At 40.5% G+C, this 24,712-nt stretch overlaps 1 protein-coding gene and 1 non-coding gene across 4 annotated transcripts in view; both read right to left on the bottom strand.

The window, feature by feature from the left end:
• Positions 1-24,712, bottom strand: part of SYT1 (synaptotagmin 1) — a 656,933-nt gene that overhangs the window by 354,728 nt on the left and 277,493 nt on the right. The window lies entirely within an intron of this gene.
• On the bottom strand, positions 21,196-21,332 carry LOC114816837. The gene has a single exon (XR_003764643.1). It is a non-coding gene; the product is annotated as a small nucleolar RNA SNORA7 (small nucleolar RNA).

The raw sequence follows: 24,712 nt of genomic DNA, 5'->3' as shown, positions 1-24,712 counted from the left end.
GGGGGTTGAACAAAGAGGGCAAGTCAGGAGAGGGAGAAGAGGAAAGGAGAGCTTGGAGAAGGCTTCCTTCTCCCTCCAATTCCTCTCTCTCTCTCAAAATGTCAGTATCAATATCCAACAGGCCCAATCACTTTCTGCCTGATTTTTTTTAGGCCTATATCTGTGAGAGCCACAGGGAATGTTTGTAAAAACTGAGGGATGGTAGCTTTTTCAAGCAGCAGCTGTTTCTTAGGCAATTGTCTATTAAATATGTAAGTAGAATCAATGATCCCTTGCAGTACCCTTCGCAGAGAGCACTAAATCATCTGCCTGCAGCAAAAATCTCACCCGCTTGGTTGAATTTTAAAAATATTATATTTGCTAATTACTCCACATTTCAATTGATTATAGATTTTCATCAGGAAATACACACCCAATAACTTACAATAAAGACTTCAAATAATGTTAATTTTAAAACAAATGATTTTCATTCATCTTTGTGAAAGTTATCCCCACTACAAAACTAGAAGATATTTTAATACTTTCTGAATACATACTATTTGTATTTGGATCACCATTCCCTGTATTTTAAGGCAGAAGTTTTGGGCTGATGATAAACGATGAAAATGGAAACAAAAGTCAATTTGTGCAGAAAAATTGAAATCCCTGAGGATTCCTTAAATCAACCCAACTAAAATCTCTTCATTATTAAAAAAAAAAGTCACAGTGAACAACAAATTGCTTCATTTGTCTTAGTTTGGATGATTAAATAATTTGATTATTTAGATTTGATTTTTAGGGTTTTTTAAATAGTATTTGATGAGCACTTACTATGTATCAAACACTGTTCTAAGTGCTGGGGTAGATGTAAGTTAATTAGGTTGGACACAGTCCTTATATTTGATGATTCATTATACAGCCTCCTTTTTCCAACTATATTAAAACATGATTTGACTTGCCAATTAATTTACTTGACAATTATTAATTATCCTTAGCATGAAAGAAACCCCAAAGAGATGGCAGCAACCCTTTAGTGATCTCCTTAATCCACTCTTCAGAGCTCAACCACCAAGAAAACTGATTTACCAGTGAAGCTAATTGAAGACATATATCCTCTGAGCTTTGTGACTTGAGTCTTTGAGGCTTGAAAAGCTACTCCCAACTGTGAGAATCTACAACAGGCATGCTAAAATGACAGACAGACAACTGACAACTTCTTCCCATAGTGCACATTTAAAGATCCTTTGCCTCATTAGAGGACTTGCTATTTTCAATCCCTGGAGTTTTGGTTCTGGAATCTTTTGGTTTCATGACCTTCCCAAAGTCCCTGCTCAAAGGAAGCAGCATAGCCTACTGGGTAGAGCACAAGCCTGGGAGTCAGAAGGACCCGAGTTCTAATGTCACCTCCACCACTCTTCTCCTGGGTGACCTTGGGCAAGCCCCTTAACTTCTCTGTGCCTAAATTATCTCATCTGTAAAATGGAGATTAAGGTTGTGAGTTCCACCTGGGACATGGACTATATCCAACCTGAATACTTTATATCTACCCCAGTACTTAGTAAAGTACCTGGCACATACTAAGTACTTAACAACATAAAAAAAACCCTTTCCTATATCAGTGAGGAGAAGCAACATTGCCTAACATAAAGACAACAGATCTCAGCCACAGTACCTGAGTTCTAATGCTGTCTCTGCCACTTACCTGTGGTATAAAGTTGAGCAATCACTTAAATTCTCTATGTCTCAGTTTCCTCAAGCAGAAAATGGATATTTACTACCTCATCTCCCTCCTAATTAAGATCAGAAACTTGAGTGGGCCAAGGAATGTGTCTGACCTCATTATCTTGTATCAGTGCTTGGCACATAGTAAGTGTATAAAAATGCCCATATTATAATCATCCTACCTTACTAAATTGGGTTGTTGCTGTCTCATGACTATACTACCTTGTTGGAAGCAATGCTTCTCTGAATACTAAATAGTTCCTTTTGTCATCCTTGTTCAAGCTATCAAATTATAGTTCAAATATAACTTACAAGTAAATGCAATCAAAGTTTTAAATCCAGTCCCATCATTTACACAGACACTACCCCCAAAATCTCAGCTTGATCAGTCAACAGATATTTCAATGTATAACAACAACATGAAAGGTATATCATTACCTTTTGAGTGATTATTTATGGTAAATCTGACTCATGGACACAGATGTAGAAGACAAGACTGAGGCAGGACCCATAGTTCAGTGAAAATGCACCATCCCAAAAAAACACACCCTCTAGGGCAGTTATGTGTGTCTTTTGTAGGACCTGGCACTGTTTTCAATTTTGTGTCTTGTCTCTTGATCATCCTGATGATTCTGTTTGAAAATCACTTCTTTTCTGACTGCATAATGTTAGGCTTTCGGTCTTCTGTGATATTCTCCCAACACTTAGTTGAAATATCACGTTGATTGAGCTTTCACTTCTACTGCACCATTAAAGTATTTCCTTTGTCCTTGCCTTCCCTTTTCAGACATACCATTTAAGCTCACCCCTCAGCACTGCTTGGGTAATTTACTGCCAGCTATTCTCTTCCCCACCCCCCTAAAAAAACCAAAAAACAACCCACCCAATGTCCTTTGCTATGCTTCTTGCCTGCGGCACCTGGTAGTGTTTTTGCTTATATCTTTGGACTCAAGATAGTTTGGAAGATTCTCCCTAAAGCTGCTCTTTTCTTAATTGCAGTGGGCCGTGCTGCTCTATCTGTCTCAGCTGTCTCCCAACTTCCAGCTGCCTGCCATTGTCTGAGATTGTGCTTTACTGCAGCCTTAAAACTTTTCCTTTGTCCCCTTCTCTTTCAAGTGCTCTATTTCAGCTCTCCATATCACAGCTGTTGTTTGTCATCCCCTCTCTTGAAAGATACCGTGGCTTAGTGGGAAGAATAGGGGCTTGAGCATCAGAAGACTTGGAGTCTAATCCCAGCTTTGCCTTGCCTGCTCTGAAGAGAAGGCAATAGGGTACCTGAGGACTTAGGGAATGGCACCTGGAAGAGATATACTTTCATTAGATCATAAATGTCTTGATGATTTTTCATGCTATTACTGTATATATGGCATTCTTCCAAGACCAAGTCTTCTGTTCCTGACCACAATAGGTGTAATTTTTCCCCAAAGATAAGGACCAAAAAAGTGTAGAGAACTCCTTAACAAGTGAAAACATGGCTCTGGCTCTAACTATAGAAGTCTTCATTGCTGTGTCTTAGTGATATACCTGGAGTGTTATGATGTCGAAGATATCATTTCTTTATATTTAAATTCATATATTTAAATTCATTTATATATTTAAATTCATTTCTTTATAGTTTTCGTTACTATATGTCAGGCACTATATTAAATACTGGGGTAGCAAGATAGGTTGGACACAGTCCATGACCCACATAGGGCTCACAGTTTTAATGTCCATTTTGCAGATGAGGAAGCTGAGGCACACAACAGTGTCTTACCCATAGTTACACAGCAAAGTGGCACAGTTGGGATTAGAACCCAGGCCCACTGACTCCCAAGCCCACGGTCTTTCCATAGGCCATGCTGCTTCTCATTACCCTAAGGTCTAACAGGAAGCTCAAAGAAGACATTTTCAGATTCAGTCCAATAAATTGCTTCCTGTAAGGAGAAACAGCATGAGCTAGTGTAAAGAGCATGGGAATGGGAGTCCCAGTTCCTGGGCTCTAAATTCTGGCTCTGCCACTTGTCTGGTGTGTGACTTTGAGCAAGTCACTCAACTTCTCTGTGTCTTACCTCATTTGTAAAATGAGGATTCAGACTGTGAGGCCCATGTGGAACATGGACGTGTCCAAAGTGATTATCTTGTATCTATCCCAGTGCTTAAAACAGTGTTTGAAATATATTAAGTGCTTAACAAATACCTTGCCTATTAGCCTACAGAAGTAAGTACGAGGACAATTCTCATAAATTCGCAGCAGCAGCACAGACTAGTGGAAAGAGCATGGGCTCAGGATTCAGAAGACCTGGATTCTAATGCCAGCTCCACCATGTGTCTGTTGTGTGGCCTTGGGCAAGTCACTTAATTTCTCTGTTCCTCAGTTCCTTCATCTGCAAAAGGGGAGACAATCCCTGTTCTCCTTCTTACTTAGACTGTAAACCCTATGGGGGACCAGATTATCTTGCATCTACCCCAGCACTTAGCACAGTGCTTAATATGTAGTAAACACTGAACAAACATCACTGTTATTATTCTCACAGCAAAGATATGACAACTGGTCTCTAAATCACTCAGATACATGGTAGGAATAGTGTCAGATAGTCTCTTTGCAAATAAAAATGAGATAAACATATACTCACACACACCCATACGTGCCAACTTCTGTGCCCACTGAGAGTTGCACAGAAAGTTACTTTTGTCCCCAACACTGCAGTTTTTAGCCCTATTCTGCACTCTCTGTCTAGGCTGGTAACTCCGACCCACCACTTCATAATTTTCATTTTGGATAGCTCTAGTTAAGCAGTACATTCTAAAGGAAGTGGCAAGGAAAAAAATGCTGGTAGTGTTGGCAGCTACAAGGGACCTGGCCCCAGACACAAGACTGAGCCCCATGAGGAACAGGGACTGTGTCCAGCTTAGTAAACTTGCACCACTTTCAGCACTTAGAACAGAATTTGACACATAGTAAGCATTTAACAAATACCATAAAATAGAAATGAATAGACATTAAGATGGAGGCAAATGCCTGTTTATTACAAAATGTAGCCATTTACAATTACATCTGTAATTTCCAATTACAATTGGATCTCAAGTCTGTCCGGATGGCCATACTTGAATTTCCAAACTCATTAAACACGATTATGAATCTTTTTTAATGACATTTAAGTGCTTACTATGTACCAGGCACTGAACTAAGTACTGGGGTAGATTTAAGCTAACTAAATTGGACACAGTCCTTTGCTCCAAATAGGGCTCACATTTATAGATGGGGTAATTGAGGAACAGAGAAGTTAAGTGACTTGTCCAAGGTCACACAGCAGGCAAGGGACAAAACAGGGATTAGAATTTCTCTTCTGACTCCCAGGCACACACTCCGTCTACTAGGCCACAATGCTTCTCTGTCACTACTCTTTTCCCTAGCAAATAGATAGTGTTATTAGTGGTTACATTTTTATGTTTTTACACTAATAATAATGATGGTATTGTTAAGTGTTTATTATATGATATTTACACTAATAATAATAATGTTGGTATTGTTAAGTGCTTACTATATGATAGTAATAATGATGGCATTTGTTAAGCACTTACTATATGCCAAGCACTGTTCTAAGCACCAGGGTAGGTACAAGGTAATTAGGTTGTCCCACATGGGGCTCACAGTTTTAATCCTCATTTTACAGATGAGGTAACAGAGACATAGAAAAGTTAAGTTGCTTGCCCAAGGTCACACAGCAGGCAAGTGGCATAGTCAGAATTAGAACCCACACCCTCCGACTCCCAAGCCCATGCTCCTTCCATTAAGACATGCTTTATTTATATTCATACATACTATATCTTTTACAAGCATGGAGTATTTCAGAATTTCAGTCTTCTGCATGTCACAGTTCTTTGGGAAAGGTTGAGGGAGATTGAATCACAAAAATACATCCTTGAATTAAAGCTTATTTACTTTCACACAATCTTTTGCGATTTGCAGCGTGATTTAAACGTTCTATGCATATTTGGGGAAGATAATGTGGCGTTAATAGGCTTATTCTTTTTTCCAGTGAAGAAAGTTCCACATGTAAATCTTTGCCTACTGAGACAATGGGCATAAATGAGTGCGTCGCAGCTGCAGTAAGTGATGATATTATTAAGCTTGGAAATGACTTGTTAAACAAGTTCATTAGGGGATTCCCTTTTTAAAGCCACATCAGTTATATGTTTAATTTTTCAGAATGCAAAAGTTACCTGCCTATCTTGACAGAAGCCAACATGAAAAGGTGACATTTTATTACTCATATTTCAAAGCAATCAGAAACAGACAGCAATTTTGAAGATAAGCAGATTTAGTCTCCCGGGGAAGGGTCTGATTTCCTTCAAAACAACCGTGGCTGGGAGTTGGGGGAAAGCACTGCTGTTGTCTAAGGATGGCTGGCTGGCTTTCTGAACCTTCCATTGTCTTTATAGCTGCAACTGTGTTTTGACCATTAAAGGAGGAAGAATTCTGGTAAGACCATGGGTGACGGAGTCAGGAGACTCAGTTTCTAGTCTTGGTACAGCTACTTACCTGCTGTGTGACTTGGGAAAAGGCACTTAAAGTTCTTTGTGCTTCAGTTTCCTCCTCTGTAAAATGGGGATAAAAATAACTCCACCAAGTGCTTAGTACAGTATTCTGCACACAGTAAGTGTTTAATAACATAGTGATCAATCACACTTCCTCCCTTCAAAGCCCTACTGAAGGCTCACCTCCTCCAAGAGGGCTTCCCAGACTATGCCCCCCTTTTCCTCAGCTCCCCGTCCCCTCCCCATCACCATAAAACTCTCTCACTTTGCTCTATCCCCCTTCCCCACCCCACAGCACTTGTGTATATATGTACCTATCTACAATTCTATTTATTTACATGAATGCCTGTTTACTTGTTTCGATGCGCATATATCTACAGTACTATTTATTTATATTGATGCTACTGATGCCTGTGTACTTGTTTTGATGTCTGTCTTCCGCCTTCTACACCGCAAGCCCGTTTTGGGCAGGGGTTGCTGAATTGTACTTTCCGAGCTCTTAGTACGGTGCTCTGCATACAGTAAGCACTCAATAAATATGATTGAGTGAATGAATTAATACATACCATTGAAAAATAACTCTTTGCTCTTCCTTAGAGACTGTGGATCCCCTTGGAATAAGGACTTTTCAGTTGCTCTATGTTTATTGATCAGAAAAAGGAAAGTGAGGATTGGAGAACAGAATCTGTAAAAATGAGATTTCCTGCATTATGGCATGGATCATCAGGGCAGAAAAGAAGAGCCTAAGCTGAAGTTCAATTTAGAAGGACATAAAAAAATCTCTCTGTTTACCCCAGTGCTTCTCTGTTATCACCCCAAGTGCTCTGCACATAGTAAGAGCTCAATAAATGCTATTGAATGAATCTCCCTCTGACCATTCTTCTCTAATTATAGGAGTTTTTGTTCACATGTCCCGCCTCCACTTCCTCACTTCTAATTTGCTCCTCAACTCTCTGCAATTTGGTTTCCACCCTCTTCTACTGCCCTCACCAAGGTCATCAATGACCTCCTTCTTGCCAAATCCCAAGGCCTCTACTCCATCTTAATCTGCCCACATCACTTGGCTGTTTTCAACAATGGGTCTCCCAGCCCTTGGAAACTCTACTCTCTTCTGTTTTTCCTCCTACCACTTTAGTTGCTACTCCTCAGTCTTTTTTATCAACTCTTCCTCTGCCTCTCATCCCCTAACTGTGGGAGTTGTTCAAGCTTCATTTCTATTCCTGGAGAATTCATTTGCTCCCACAGCTTCAAGTGCCATCTCTACACAGATGACTCTCAAATCCAGTCGAGATCTCTCTCCTGCTCAAATATCACATTTCTTCCTGCCTTCACTACATCTCTACTCGGATGTTCTGCCGACACCTTAAACCTAATACGTCCAAACATCTTCTGGCAATACTATCCCCCTTCCTGTCTTACGAGTCAATCATCTTAGTGTTACCCTCAACTCAACTATCTTTCAACCCATATAAACAGTTATTAAGTCCTGTTGCTCCTGGAAGCCTTCTATGACTAGCATCTCATATCTCCATCCTTATCTCCCTTCTATGTCACTTTGGAACTTGTGTTTATACCTCCTAGCACTTTAATATTCATCCCACCCCAACCTTCTGGGCACTTATGTACATATCATTATATTCTGTTGCTTCCTCTATCCATAGTTTATTTCATTATCTACCTCCCCCACAAGACTGTCGGCTCCTTGTGGGCAGAGATTTTGTCTACCTACTGCAATATCTACTCCCAAGCACTATCATGCTCTGTCCACAATATGTGCTCAGTAAATACCACCAAATAACTGATAGTTGCTGTAGCAATGGGCTTAGAAATCTAATGCTTATTTCATTGCTATATTCATAGCCAGTCACATTTTATGTAAAATGGTTACAGAGGCAAAAGGAAGTGCATGAAGTGACAATTAGGAACTTCTCTGCATACAAGTTTGGAACTAATGTATACCAACTTCCTCCATTTAAATGCATCTCTCATTCAAGTAAATCCAAATCCTAAAATTCATTTTTCTACCTGGCTGGCCAGGCAATCATTTTATATACACTCAGAACACTAAGATAAAATAAAACTGCATATCATCTATTTCTTTACAAGTGGCCAATTTCGTACTAGGTAGTGGTCACTTTGAAGCTCAACACCAGATGAACTTAATCGGGAAACTGGAATTTGGGATTGAAGTGAGGCAAAGTGAGAGGAAGCAGCATGGCCTAGTGGATAGAGCATGGGCGTGGGAGTCCTTCTGACTCAGAAGGACTTGGGTTCTAATGCTCTGCTCGGTGTGACCTTGGACAAGTCACTTAACTTCTCTGTGCCTCAATATCCTTATCTGCAAAATGACTATTAAAACTGGGAGTCCCAGGTGGCAGCAACTGGGTCCTACCTATTTATCTTGTATCTACCCCAGTGCTTAGTACAGTGCTTGGCACGTAGTAAGAAATATGAGAAAACAAAAAATGGGAACATTATTTCTGTACCTCGCAACTGCATGTGTTTAATCAGGAGGAGATTTTGTGTTTATGTTTTTCAAAGGGAAGATGTAGCAAATTGGAAATGTGAGGAGTAAAAGATGAATATTCACTCAAAACAACACATAATAGTGAGGCGGAACATTCCGTGTTCCCAGGTGGGACTGTAGGGCCTAGGAGAAAGATGTCACCTAAAGACACAGTCACTGCTGGGGCTGTACAAAATAGGATTCCACTGGTGCTTCCCAGGTCATGGGACTTCCTAAACTAGTCAGTTAGTCAACCATATTTATTGAGCAGTTACAGTGTGCAGAGCACTGTACTAAGTGCATGGTTAATCCTAGGCCACGTCTGCTTAAGGGTTTTCCTCAATTGTTCACGGTTCTCCAAGATACTCCATCATAATACTATAGTTACAGTCTATCAATCAATCACATTTATTGAGATCTTACTATGTGCAGAGCACTATACTAAGCACTTGGGAGAGTAAAACACAACAATATAACAGACACATTCCCTGCCCACAATGAGCTTACAGTCAAGCGGGGGGCAGGAGGGCATGAATACAAATAAATAAATTATGGTTAGGTACTGCGGGGCTGGAGCAGGGGAGCAGTGAATAAAAGGAGCAAGTCACCATGATGCGGAAAAGAGTGGGAGAAGAGGAAATAAGGGCTTAGTCAGGGAAGGCTTCATGGTGGAAATGTGACTTCATTAAGGCTTTAAAAGGTGGGGAGAGTAATTGTATGCCAGATAACCAAAGGGAAGGCATTCCGGGCCAGAGGCAGGACATGGGTGAGAGGTCAATGGCGAGATATACAAGATAGAGATATACGAGATAGGTTGGCATTAGAGGAGCCAAGTGTGTGGGCTGGATAATAATAAATGATAATAATGGGAATTTATTAAGAGCTTACTATGTGCCAAGCACTGTTCTAAGCACTGGGGTAGATACAAGGTGAGGTAGAAGGGGGCAAGGTGATTGAGTGCTTTAAAGCCAATGGTAAGGGGTTTCTCTTTACTGTGGAGGTGGATGGATAACCACCGGAGGTTCCTGAGGAGTGGGGAAACAAGGCCTGAACATTTCTGTAGAAAAATAATGGGGGCAGTAGAATGAAGGATGGACTGGGGTGGGTAGAGACAGGAAGCAGGGAGGTCAGCAAGGAGGCTAATGCAGTAATAAAGGTGGGACAGAATAAGTGCTCAGATTAACTTGGTAGCAGTTTGGATGGAGTGGAAAGGGTGGATTTAGCGATGTTGTGAAGGTTGAACTGATTGCAATTGCAGCTCCAGCATATTTAAATAGAAAATTACTGCTTTAGACTATGTTTCTGCACTTCATGAAATGCATGTTTTCTCTATATCATATGGTAGTTTTCAGGAAGCCAGAACCGTGTCGTCTTCAATTTAGTTCCACAATACTTACACCCATATCTTCATACTCTGCAACGTCCCCCATTTGAATTTATTTTAATGTCCATCTCCCCCTCTAGATTGGAAGCCTCTAGTGGGCAGTGATCATGTGTATCCACTCTATTGTATTGTCCTTTCTCAAATGCTTAGTACAGTGCTCAGCACACAGTAAGATCTCATTAAATACCAGTGATGGATTGGTGCAAGAAATATATGTTACTTTTTAATATAGTGGGTGAAAAATCTGCACTTTGGGAAGAAAAGGTTTGAAATACTTAGGGTTAGTATCAAGAGAGCGCCAAGTCAGCTGGGGAATACCTGTGCTTTCTAATTATGTTCTCTTTTAAATAAACCAATATTGCCCTAATGAGGGACTAGAAGTTCCTGCACAGGCTGTGAAGTAGTGTGGCCTAGTCGATAAAGCACAAGCCCGGGCTCTTTCCACTGAGCCACGCTGCTTGGTTTTATTTTGTGTTTAATGTCTACCACAATTTATTATTATTATTACTATCATTATTATTATTCTCAACCCATTCCCTCTCCCCTCTCTTGACCCACACAATCCTCAAATTGTAGCAAGAAAGAGGGTCTCAGGCACTATTGTGAGTGGGGTTACTTTCTAGGTCACCAGAGGACAGGTTAGGGGATGGAATTGAGATGCACCATGTATTGGACATTTGGCCCAACTGATCAGTGAAGTAAAATATATTAGGCCAAGTCCTTTGTCAACTGAGGCTAACCAGCCAATCGAGGGGAAAACAAGGAATTTAGAATTAGCATTCAATTTGATTCCCCAGCTCCAGGAAACATGTCCAATTCAACTGACTAAGAGCATTATTGAAATTCAATCACTCGGGAGCTGCTATACACTGCTGACTGGATTTCAGGCATACAAGAGGACACGCTGATGGCGATTAACCACTCACAAGAATCAGCATAGCAATTCGAATTGATAATTACACTGTACAAGATTGGGCTTATGTACCAAGATGGACCTAGAGAAACCTTTCCCTAGAGCCGAGGATCTGTAGTGATCGCACAAAATTGAATGTCATATCGAATGCTGGTACCAAAAATGATTCAATACAAGGATAACCAAATTGGGAAGGTCAGGATGACCTGTGGAAGAATGACGGATATAATGTGGTAATAGCATGGAGAAGCACTGTTACCTAGTGGTTAGAGTATGGGCCTGGAAGTTAAAAGGAGCTGGGTTCTAATCCCGGCTCCACCACTTGTCTGCTGTGTGACCTTAGGTAAATTGCTTCACCGCTCTGTACCTCAGTTACCTTATCTGTAAAATGGAGATTAAGACTGAGAGTCCCATGTGAAACAGGAAGTGATTAACTGGTATCCACCCCAGCACTTAGTACAGTGCCTGGCACATAATAAACCCTTAACAAATACCATTTAAAAAAATGAAAAATGTGGATGAAGACTGTGAGCCTCATGTGAGCCAGGGACTGTGTCCAACCTGATAAGCTTGATCTACCCCAGAACTAAGTACAGTGCCTGGCACATAATAAGTGCTTAACAAATACCATTAAACAACAACAAAAAAGACTAATGAGAAATTAAGCTCCAGAGCAAATTGAAGATTAGAGGGAACTGAAGTATTCGACTTTCCAGAAGAAAGTGAGACCTAGTTTCCCGGACTTCATCATCTAACATCTGGAGCACCTCCCCCAGTGCCATCTAAATGATGCATGTAGCAGCGTGGCTCAGTGGAAAGAGCCCAGGCTTGGGAGTCAGAGGTCATGGGTTCAAATCCCGGCTCTGCCACTTGTCTGCTGTGTGACTGTGGGCAAGTCACTTAACTTCTCTGTGCCTCAGTTACCTCATCTGTAAAATGGTGATTAAGACTGTGAGCCTCACTTGGGACAACCTGATAACCCTGTATCTACCCCAACGCTTAGAACAGTGCTCTGCATATAGTTAAGCTCTAAACAAATACCAACATTATTATTATCAAAAGGCGGTGCACAGTTAGTAGTCTTCTCCTCATGCAGTAAACAAATGCTACTCCATTTATTAAGACCCACTCATCGCGGCGCACTACCCAAAGTGCTTAAGAAGTATAGAATAACAGAAACAGTGCACATAAAGAATTTTCATTCAGATGGAAACAACGCTTCTCCTACCATGCCCAATAAAAGTAGTAATAATAGTGGTATTCGTTAAGCACATACTACAAGTCAAGTGCTGTACATAGAAGATAATGAGGCCAGACATTTTATCTGCCCCACAGGGTCTCACTATCTAAATAGGAGGCAGGATCTGTAAAATGGGATTAAAATGGGAGTCATTTTCATTCTATACAGGAGGAAACAGAAGCCCAGAGAAGTTCAGTGCCAGGCCCAATGTCACACAGAAGGCAAATAGCAGAGCAGGGATTAGAACCCAGGTCCCCTGACTCCCAGGCTCATGCTCTTTCCATGTGGCCACACTGTTAACTTTGCTCAGGAAGCATGAGAAGGGATGGGATGATAGCAGAATTGCTAAGCAGCTGCAGTTATCTCCCCCCTACCATTCCTCTCCAAACTTCTGGAGTGAGTCTTTTACAACCCGCTGTCTCCACTTTCTCTCCTCCTCCGATACTTTACTCGATCCCCTCTAATCATCATGTGAAGTTGGCCTTCATTAGGTCTTTAGGATGTTTCATTTTCTTTACTTATTAACAGCTTTTCCAACTGAGTTCTCATTCTTCATCATCATCATCCAGAGGAGGATTAAGATGGAGAAGAGGACATCAGATTTGCTGAGAAGAATGTCAGTGGTTACTTTAGAGAGGGCTGTTTTCCTGGGATGAAGGAGACATCAGCATAAAGGGAGACATCAGCATAAACCTTATCACTTTTGCTGACTAGCAGTGAAAAATGAAACAGGCCTCTCCGTCAGGCTTCTGAGAAGGAGAAAAGGGCAGGAAGCGCTCCAAAGGACAAACATGCCAGTGTTGAAAAGGACTATCTTTAAGTATATACAAAGTGAAAGGAAATGTCAGTTCTGCATGAACTGCAGTCACATGTAGAGATAGTCTCTCACCACCAGCAGTGTAATTCTCAAAACCCCCAAGGACAGCTCTTTAAACGACATTGACATTTCTCACAAACTATTTCTTCCCCAGTTCGAATGTCACGTTTTGAATTTTGAGTTCTGAGTTTTCTGGCATAGAGGAATTTCTCATCAGTTAAGTGGATAATTCTTTTCACATTTGGAAAATTCAAATATGGACAAACAGATTTGAATGAAACTTTCTAGTTTCATCGCGAGCTGAAATTGAGCATGGAAATATATAGGCTCTGAGGCTTTCAGGCAACGTTGTTAGACTGAAAATAGAGGTTTAAAATGGAGGTGTCATCTCAACTATAAGTATAGTAAGCAGTGATCTCAGCTGCTAAATAAAATGATCTACTTTTTTAGGAGAGATAACATTGAAAAATCCAACTAATTGAGAAGAATCAGGCTAGAGTCCAAGCATAACAGTGACTTTTCTATGGCTTTGGGCAAGCTAGTTAGCCTGCTTTCCCAACTGTAAAATAAGGATAATATTTAATTAGATCTCAAGAGTGTTGTTAGAATTACTTAATGCTTGTAAAGCATTTGGAAAATAAAAAGCTCACGGCTAGATGTTGTTATTATTCCAGCACTGATGTTTTCTGGATTTACATTAATGGGAGGTGTGTAGATTCATTGCTTATACCATGGTGAGAGAGAAAGAGGCCACAAAGGCTTTGAAACCCCTGGGTCCAACTAAAGCCTCTAGGTTTCTAGCGTATTTAAGAAGGACTCAGCTTTTGGCTAGAAAGATGATTCTTTAAGCATCGTGTCTGGGCAGCTTTCCGCTGGGCTTCTGTCATGTTCCCTTTCTCTCCCCTCTCAAAGCTCACCTATCCATAGTATGTGGAAAAGGGTGACTGAGAGATAGATTGGAAACCTGCTCTCTTTATGTCCTTTGATAAAGTAGCTGGTTTTCTGCAAAATTTTCTCAGTTGAAAAATGAGGGAGAATACGTAACCAGGCCTCAGTAATGCTATTGAAACTAATGTTTACCTCACTTCTCCTCATAAGTAGTAATAATAGTAATCATCATTACGGTACTTGTTAAGGGCTTAGGAGGTACCATGCACTGTTCTAAGCGCTCGTGTAAATACAAGGTAATCAGACTGGACACAGTCTTTGTCCCACTTGCGGCTCACAGTCTTAATCACCATTTTATAGGTGAGGTAAGTGAGGCCCAGAGAAGTGAAAAGACTTGCCCAAAGTCACACAACAGACAAGTAGCAGATCCAAGATTAGAAACCATGTCCTCTGACTCTCAAGCCCATGCTCTTGACACTAGGCCATGCCGCTGCTTCCAGTATGCAGCATTTACCTATTCCATAGATGCAAAATGCCCCTAATGGTCTCTTTCTACTAAATAATAATAATGTTGGTATTTGTTAAGCACTTACTATGTGCAGAGCACTGTTCTAAGCACTGGGGTAGATACAGGGTAATCAGGTTGTCCCACATGAGGCTCACAGTTAATCCCCATTTTACAGATGAGGTTACTGAGGCACAGAGAAGTTAAGTGACTTGCCCACAGTCACACAGCTGACAAGTGGCAGATCAGGAGTCGAACTCATGACCTCTAAAACAAAACAAAACACTATGTAAAGTAGAGTCCATTGGCTACCTTGACTTGGAATATGAATCCTCTGACCAGGACAGAGTCAGTAGATCTGAATATTTTGAAGAGTTGACAAATATCAAATACAATATTAATAACAATGGTAATGAACTCCTTTGCCTAACTTTACCACACTTGGGTTTCTGAAAAGTATGTGATAGAGATGCTTATTGAAGCAATGTGGCCTAGTGGAATGAATGTGAGCCTGGGAGTCAGAAGACCTGGGGTCTAATCCAAGCTTCATCACTTATTTGTCAAATGATCTTGGGCAAGTCACTTAACTGCTCGTGCCCTAGTTTTCTCATCTGTAAAATGGGATTAAATGTTTGCTCCCCTCCTACAGAGACCTTGTTCAACCTAATCATCTTGTATCTACCTGAGCATGTGGTTCAGTGTTGGAAATACAACAAATACAACCAATACAGTAAACACCACAAATGTTTTCTGTACCTCAGTTTCCTTTTCTGTTAAACAGGGAATAAATACCTGTTCTCCTACCTCACTTAGACTGTGAGCCAATAAGGGGTAGGGGCTCTCTCTGACCTTTACCACTGCTTAATACAGTACTTGGCACACAGAAAACTACTAACAAATAGCACTCATTATAATAATTATTATTATCATTAAAAATAAGATTGACCATGTCATAATATGCCACATAGACAAATAAGAACCAGGACCTGAGAGGCTTTAAAATGACATTGAAAACTGATTTTTGCATTCCTTCTTCCCTCAAGAGAAGGAGAAAAGGTATCTGTAAAGTAGGAGCGATTTATTTAGTTTAAGTTACCAAGGAACCTCAGAGTTAGCATCATCATCAAAATTTCTGTTCCAGCCCAAGCAGGAAAGACAGCACGTAGGATATTTCCACCTAGGGAATGGACTGAAACTTTCCTACCCTCCACACAGGAAAGCTGTATGATAAAGTGGATAGAGAAGGGGCCTGGAGTCAGGAGGTCATGGGCTTTAATTCCAGCTCTGCCACTTGTCTGCGGTGTGTCCGTGGGCAAATCACTTTACTTCTCTGAACCTCAGTTACCTCATCTGTAAAATAGGGCTTGAGACTGTGAGCCCCACGTGTGAGCCTCACTTGGGACAGGGACTGTGTCCAACCTGACTTGCTTGTATACATCCAGTGCTTTGTACAGTGCCTGGCACAGAGTAAGCACTCAACAAATGCCATAATTATTGTTATTATCATTACATGCTCTACTCCTCAGAGATAGAGAACTTTATAGAATATCCAATATGTATTTAGCTCTGCTGTTGGTCCAGTGGAAAGAACATGGCTTTAGGGATTAGGACATTGACAACCTAGTCATCTCTGAATTCAGGGAATGGATTCTGGGGAGATGGATTTGGACCGAAGAACCATCTAGGGATTCTCTAAGGAGGCCAGGCCAGGTAGGAATCCTGAAAAGTACTTTTCCAGGGATGATGGTGTAGACCGGGGCACTGGGTCATGACACAAACACATGGGATTCCTTAAAGTAGGAAACGGAGAGGTAAAGAGGAAATGAGGGCTTAGTTAGGGAAGGAGGAAATGTGCCTTTGATAAGCCTTTGAACGCGGAAAGAATAATTGTCAGATATGAAGAGGGAGGATCTGGGTGAGAAGCCAACAGCGAGCTAGATGAGAAAAAGGTAGAGTGAGTAGGTTGGCCTTAGAGGAGCGAAGTGTGTGGGTTGGGTTGTTGTAAGAGAGCAGTAAGGTGAGATATAAGGGAGCAAGGTGATTGAGTCCTTTAAATATGATGCTAAGGTGTTTCTGTTCGATGCAAAGGTGGATGGCAACCACTAAAGGTTCTTCATGAATGAGGAAACCTGGATTGTAGAAAGATCATTGTAGAAAATGATCCAGGCAGCAGACAAGAAGAGAATTTAGTAAGGAGGCTGATATAGTAATCCAAGAGAGATAGGATAAATGCTTGGATTAACATGATAACCATTTGGATTGAGAGCAAAGGGCAGATTTTAATGATAGTAATTATGGTATTTGTTAAGTGCTTTCCATGAGCCAGGCACTATACTAATATCTGAGGTGGACACAGTCCCTATCCCACATAGAACTTATAGTCTTAATCCCCATTTTACAGATGTGGTAACTGAGGCACAGAGCAGTGAAATGACTTGCCCCAGGCCACACAGTTGTCAAAAGGCAGAGCCGGTATTAGATCCTAAGACCTTCTGACTGCCAGGCCAGTGTTCTATCTGCTACCTCATGCTGCTCCTCTGTGCTTGAATCAGAGACATGAGTCAAGGATAAAGCCAATATTATGGATTTATGTGACGAGAATTCTGGTGATGCTGTCTACAGTGATGAAAAAATCATGGGGAGGACAGGGTTATGTTAGGACGATAAGGAGTTCTGTTTTGAACATGTAGAGTTTGAGGTGTCGGCAAGACATCCAGGTAGAAATGTCTTGAAGGAAGGACGAAATGTGAAATTGCAGTGAAAGAGAGAGAGAGAAGGGCTGGTTGTGAAGAACCACCAAAAACATCTCCATTAAAGCATTTCAAATAAGTCAACAGCAGAAGGTAATCTTAAACTTTTAAAAATCAGTTTCCCCTAAATTCAAATGATTATAAAAGGCCAAAAATATGAATCCTAGAGAACACAAAATTAGTGTTGTCTATGATGCAGGGAACCATTCTAAATGATTCATTAGTGCTCCAGGATGAATATCTCTCATAGTTGCTCAGAACTTTTAATAAAAATTAAATTCCCCTTTAAACAATTTCTATATTATTTTCTTTAATCCATACCTAAAGAACAATGCTGATTGTGCTAGAGAAGGAAATGGGAGAAATATCCAGTCATTTAAGATAAAATAGAAGGGGCTACTCTTTTGGGTTCAAAACTATTTTTAGTTATTCCAATTAAATAATGTGTTATTCCACGGTATCAACAACAATATTTATAGTATATCTAACAGTATATTTCCACAATTTCATATATACATATATATGTATGTATGTATCAATCATAATAATTCAACAAAACCCTCAGTTATTATAATATAGAACATCTATAATGATTTTTCATTAATAGATTATTTAGAAATGCATTTCCTCATCTGTACAACTGGGATAAAATACCCACTCTCCCTAACAGTAAATTGTGAGCCTTATGCAGAGCAGGGACTCTCTCTGTTTTGACTATTTTGTGTTTACCACATTGTTTGGCTTCACCATAAACACTTGATGATGAGGAAGATTATAATAATAAATGTGGTATTTAATAATGTTGGTATTTGTTGGTATTTGTTAAGCGCTTACTATATGCAGAGCACTGTTCTAAGTGCTGGGGTAGATACAGGGTAATCAGGTTGTCCCACATGAGGCTCACACTCAATTTTGCAGATGAGGGAACTGAGGCACAGAGAAGTTAAGTGACTTGCCCACAATCACACAGCTGACAAGTGGCAGAGCCGGGATTCGAACCCATGACATTTAAGTGCTTACTATGTGCCTCACACCAGAGTAAAGATGAAGGCTGAAGCAGAGGCATAATGCATACAGATTGGATTTAGTCCCTGTCCCACATAAAAGCTCATGATTTTATATGAGGGGAATAGTTAATCCACATTTTACAGGTGAAGGAACTGAGGTCCGGAGAAGAAAAGCGACCTATTAAAGGTCACACATTAGGCAAGTGCAGAACTGGAATTTGGAAACCAGGTCTCCTGTCTCATCATTATCATCATCATCACTATCAGAGATAGTTGTTAAAAGCTTACGTTGTACAGAGCACTGTACTAAGCGTTTGGGAGAGCACAATACAAAAGAGTTGGTAGTCACATTGGTAGCATGGTATTTGTTAAGCGCTTATTATGTTCCCAGAACTGTTCTAAGCACTGGTACAAGCTTATAGTCTAGACTCCTGGCCTGTGCTCTTTCCATTAGGCTACACTGAGGGTGATACGTCCTAGAGAGCTAATCAATATCTCAATATGTTCTAGACCGTGTAGATGTTATACAAAGGAACTTTACACAAAGATATTCCTTATTAAAATGTCTGCTTGAAGATTTCTTTGTTGCTTTGATTTAATACTGTCATAAAGACTTCCCTAGTAGGAATATTAACCGTCTTTTGGGCCTCACATTACTCACTGAAGTTTATAGATGATACTCTATCATTTCTGTTCCCTGCCTCCAGAACACCACATTAATTCACCGCAGCCATTCACTAGTAAATAAAAATACATTAGTGACAATTCTGTATTCATTGAATTCTATATACTATCTGCTTTATATATTGTATTGATAACCACATTGCAAAAATGATATGGAGAATTATCTATTCCTATTTTATTCCCTGTGCTTTGTTCTTTCTCTGAATGATTGTCACAGAGGAGCTTGGCTGTGCTCAGGTATAGGGAAGCAGCATTTACAGGTTTTACTTGACTCGCTAGGTTACAGTGAACAGCTGGGCTAAGAACAGAGAAATAGATGTCTTTTATGATGCAGGCTAAAGCTGATCATAGCAAATTTTTGGTTCCTTGGTAGTTTTTCTCATTTTAGTTTTGGAAAACTGAAGCCTAATGGTCAACTTAACAGCACTTAAAAATGTAAAGTATATTAAAAATCAATTGACTGTACTTATTGGGCACTTTGTGCAAATCTCTGCACTAAGCACTTTAAAAGTAAGAGCTCACAATCTAATGGGGAAGAAAGGCAGGTCAAAACTGGCTACATAAAGAGAGAGGAGGAAAAAAAGCAACAGGAAATAGCAAGAATATACAAACATGAATAAATGATAAATGGATTACATAAATCAACATATATAAATGCTGTTTGGCTGGGTATACAGATGTGCTCAGTGGAAAGGGACCAGCTATTTTCTGAATTCACTGATGAAGAACAAGCAGAAATAAACCTAAACTCACTCTTCTGAGGGATTTGGGATAAATATGAGGGGTATATGTATAGATTTTTTAACCTTGAAAACATCAAAAAAAAAAAAGCAATGGGTTACTGAGGGAAATGGTGGAATCACCTAGAAAACTTTAAGAAGGAATTATCATTTTCTGGGTTGATTTGAGCATGATCCTGTTTGCCTGCATGGGTAGCTTTCAGTCCCCTAGCTTGATATATTGATGATTATAATAAACCTAACATCTTTTGGCCTGTTTCAAGTTACTTTACTAAGAGGTTACTTTTTGATGTGAGGCCATCACCGACAGCTCACCTCCACAAAGTCATCTAGGAAGGCTAAACATCATACTATTCTGGGAAGAATATGCATTTATGTAGTGTTTTTATTTGATTTTATACAATTTATCATTCCGACTTAAGCTGAGCAAAGCTCCTTGTCAATAAAGAATATATTAGTTCAATGGAGAAAAAGGACATAGATATAATTTTATACATTTATAAAACTTATAAAAGTATTGATAGAGGGGAGCAAATAGCAGTATTCTGAAATAGAACTAAAGCGGTATGACTTAACTAGAAAATCCCATAAAAATAATTAAAATAAAAATATACTAAAGCAGAATCAATAGCTCAATTTGTTAGGATTAATAGTACATGTCACATCATTTAATGTTACAATCTAAATGCAATACTCTGTGGTTAGATATTTCTTCCTATGTTAATCCTGGAACAGTGATATTTTTGGCTGGTTGTTCTGAGAACCCTGTCAAATATAAGCACTAAAGAGGAAGAGAAATAGCTTGGACTTTGGAACATTGCATTTATGAATCTACTAGAGTTACAGTTTTAATTTTCTCTTCTAACTGTAATTATAGTTAAGTCTGATTCTATGGGGAGCCAGTCTGAAATTAAAATGCTCTTCCTAGTGAGGTAAATTAACTCTTTCATGTTAATAAGCTTTAGAAAATATCCCACTTTATTTATAATATTTGCAGTGCTCAGACCACTGTAGAAATTTGAAGAAAGAAATATTACTGATAATAAAGTGGCTTCAAATTTCCATAAAACAGCTGTAAGGTCATCTCTGGATTGTAAACTCATGTGCAGGGAAGGTGTCTGCCAACTCTGTTGTACTGTACTCTCCCAAGCGCCTAGTACAGAGATCTGAACATAGTAAGCACTCAATAAATACCACTCATGCGATAAAAGCAAAGTATGATCTCTAGCCTGAAAACGTCTTGTGGGCAAGGAATGTGATTTTTTATTGTGTATTTTACTCTTCCAAGCACTTAGTTCAGTGCTCTGCACACAGTCTTGTCTTATGTCGTCAAGTCGTCTCTAATCCATAGCGATTCCATGGACACATCTCTCCCCCAACACCCCACTTCCATCTGCAATCATTCTGGTAGTGCATCCAAAGAGCTTTTTCGGTAAAAATACAGAAGTGGTTTACCACCGTCTCCTTCCGCACAGTAAACTTGAGTCTCCACTCTCAGCTCTCTCCCGAGCCACTGCTGCCCAGGGCAGGAGAGTTTTGACTTGTAGCAGATTGCCTTCCACTTTCTAGCCACTGGCCAAGCTAGGAATGGAATGGTAGGCCTCTGCTAGCCTCTCCCTCCTGCAGCCGAGACTGGTAGAGTACTGCAAACTCTCCAGGTGCGATCCTGAAAGGGGGGATCTGTGCTCAGTAAGCACTCAGTAAACATGATTGAATAAATGAATGCTATCGTTGGTGAGCGCCTATCCATGCAAGTGAGGGCAAATGCCTACTCCTTTCAGCATTTTAATCTTTCCTTGTAGATGTTTTAATCTGAATTCCTTGGTTTCAGGTATTATTTAGGACATGGGATAATAATAATGATAACTGTGGTATTTGTTAAGCACTTACTATGTGCCAGGCACTGTATTAAATGCTAGGACAGTGACAAGGTAATTTTGTTGGACTCAGTGCCTGTCTCACATTGGGCTCACAGTCTTAATCCCTGTTTTACAGCTGAGGTAACTGGGGCACAGAGAAGTGAAGAGACTTGCCCAAGGTCACACAGCAGACAAGTGGTGGGGCCAGGATTAGAGCCCAGGTCCTTCTGACTCCGAGGCCTTGCTATATCTACTAGACCAAGTTGAAATGGTAAACTCCTTGAGGGCAGGGGGCATGTTTACCAACTCTATTTTATTGAATTATCCCAAGTGCTTAATGCGGTGTTCTACACACAATAAATGTTCAGTGAATACAATTGATTGTTTAATTATGATATTCAGAATTCTGTTCACTCTTGAACATTCAGAGATGGATTTGTTGAATGTCAACAATGCAGGGAGTCTTCTATCCCTCTGGATGTTATGCTTTGGGTCCACTTTATTAATCATTAGAATCCCCATCAGAAGAAAGATGGGAAATTCAAATCCATAGCACCACTTAGCAGGTTCAGTAGTTGAGTTCCAATTAGTCGATTTATCAGGTTTACTTCTATCATCAGTCCATTTAATCTAAATTGCATAATAATATGCGAATGAAAAACACTGGCAACAGCCCTGATGTTCTTGCTTTTAATGGCCCATTAGGAAAGCAATATTTACAAAGCAAACTGAATTTGATCTAAATTACTTTTTGAAAGATTAAGGCAACTGACCATCTGCACCAAAAGTTAGGTCCTGCTTCAAAACACAAACTTTCTCAATTCATCTTTTTTTCCCTTATCTTCGCTCAGGCAGTTCATCATCCCTTCCACATCTCGGTCTCTCTCAGCAACCCAGTCAAGGGTGAAAAATGTCCATAAAAGACCTGACTTCCCCTGCCCCTGGCCTTCAGCCGTCTTCCAGGTCTCTGAGACTGAGTGCACGACACAAAGCAAAATCAAGTCCTTTTTTCCACAGCTGTTTCGAGAGCAAGCCGGATGTGCATTCTTAAACTTTCCCATCACCGGCCAATGCTCTCAGTTCTGTACTAGTGGATTTGACACAATTGGAGTCCCGCTCAAACAGATTCGCTTACTCGGAAAAATATTTAGTGAATAATGAACTAAATGACTATTCACTGTGAGTACTGTGATTTTCTGGGTAATTTCCTGGACATTCCTGAAGAAACTTGTAAATAATAGATGCTGGATTTAGCAAGAGGATGGGAAGGGATTGGGAAAAGATAACAAAATATAGACTACTAGGAGTTTAATCTTTCTTCTTGGAACTTACTTTTTCCACCATCCCTTTCTTTCCTACAGACTATCCTCCTCTGCCCTGCTCCAAACTGCGTGGCCGATGACATTCTCTGATAATTCTGTCACCCTCATTTTTCAGATACTCTCAGCTGAGCTCATGAAACTTTGCCTGCAAAGTTTGGGAAGGGTGGGAACTGAGTAACAGTGAAAGAGAAATCACATGCATGAAGCAGAGAAAGACTATTTCTGATCCACGCTCAGTAGCTCACCCCTAGCCGAGTGCTGCTAATTGGAGCGACTAAAGAAAGGAAATCAGAGTGAAGGTCCGAAAAACCCTGCAGAACCTTGCTGGAGGGGAGACGGAAAGCAGAGTGAACTTGCTCCTGTACTGCTGAGGGCAGGACTGAGGGGGACATTTCAAGGGGAAAAGTGGCATTGCAGAGGACTGAGAGAGGAGGACAAGAATGAAGAATAAAGGGCAGCTTCCAGTTTTTACCACCGTGTAAATAGCTGGCATATTTAGGACTCCAAAACATTACATCTCTTTCTTGCCTGATTAAGAGATACTTCATTCTGTGTAGCAATTTGCAGCCTGGAAGGGGTAAAGTACTTTTATGTTATCTGGAAGAATTGTAATCTGGGGCAATCTAAAAAAAAGTCTTTAGTAGCTGTCAACCAGGGCTGATAGTGATACCCTCCCATATTTGATGACAGTCAATATAAATCCAATTATTTCTCTTTAGGTCTGAGGTTGGAGAGAGAGAGAGAGTGAGATAGAGAGAGACTGATCAGGTGTGTATTGCACAAACTGTCTCAGAATGAGTCTTCTGGATTTGACTCCTTACCAATGTCTTTAAAGCACTTGATCAGCACTCCCCATCCTAACTGGCTTCACTGATCACCTACTACAGCCCAGCCCACACACTCTGCTTCTCTAGCACCAGGTTACACACTCTGTTCCGGTCTCATCAGTCTCACTGCCAACCCCATTCCCACATCGTCCGCCTGGCCTGGAACTCCCTCCCTCTCCATATAGGCCAGACCACTACTCTCTCCATCTTCAAAGCATTATTAAAGTCACATCTCCTCCAAGAGGTCTTCCCAGATTGAACTCTCATTCCCTGCTCACTCTCCCTTCTGGGTCATCTGGTTACTTGGATCTGTGACCTTTAGGCATTTGGTTTTCATCCCACCCCCAATGCCACACCACTTAGAGAAGCAGGGTGGCATAGTGGTTAGAGAACAGGCCTGGGTGCCAGAAGGTCATGGGTTCTAATCGTGGCTCTGTCTGTTGAGTGATCTTGGGCAATTCACTTCACTTCTCTGTGCCTCAGTTATCTCATCTGTAAAATGGTGATTGAGACTGTGAGTACCACATGGGACAGGGACTGTGTCCAACCTGATTTGCTTGTATCTACCCCAGCACTTAGAACAGTACCAGGCACATAGTAAGTGCTTAACAAATACTATAATAATAATTATTATTATGTACACATCTTTAAATTATGTTATAAACTATTTATTCATATTGATGTCTGTCTCCCCCTCTACACTATAAGCTTATTATGCTCAGGGATTGTGTCTGCTAATTCAATTGTACTCATCCAAGTATTTAATACAGTGCTCTATATGGAGTCAGGGTTCAATAAATAACACGGATTGATTGATAGATTGGAGTGGTTCTAAGGCGAGTCATAAATTGGTGGGATTCTGCTCCTTCAGAGACCTGAAAAAATCAGCTTGGAGGAGAGAGTGTATAGGTCAAGCTGAGGAAGAGGAATAATTTCAGTAGACCCTCTCCCTTCCTATCTGCTATCAGGGGTACATGAAAACTATTTGCCAGCGGCCACAGAGGCAACTGTGGTGGAGGTGACAGACTGAGGATGTGTCCTGTTTACG

This window comes from Ornithorhynchus anatinus, chromosome 14 (assembly GCF_004115215.2).
Source record: "Ornithorhynchus anatinus isolate Pmale09 chromosome 14, mOrnAna1.pri.v4, whole genome shotgun sequence".
NCBI classification, from domain to species: Eukaryota; Metazoa; Chordata; class Mammalia; order Monotremata; family Ornithorhynchidae; genus Ornithorhynchus; species Ornithorhynchus anatinus.
Note: the sequence above shows the minus strand (reverse complement) of the source record. Positions and strands in the feature narration are given on the sequence as shown.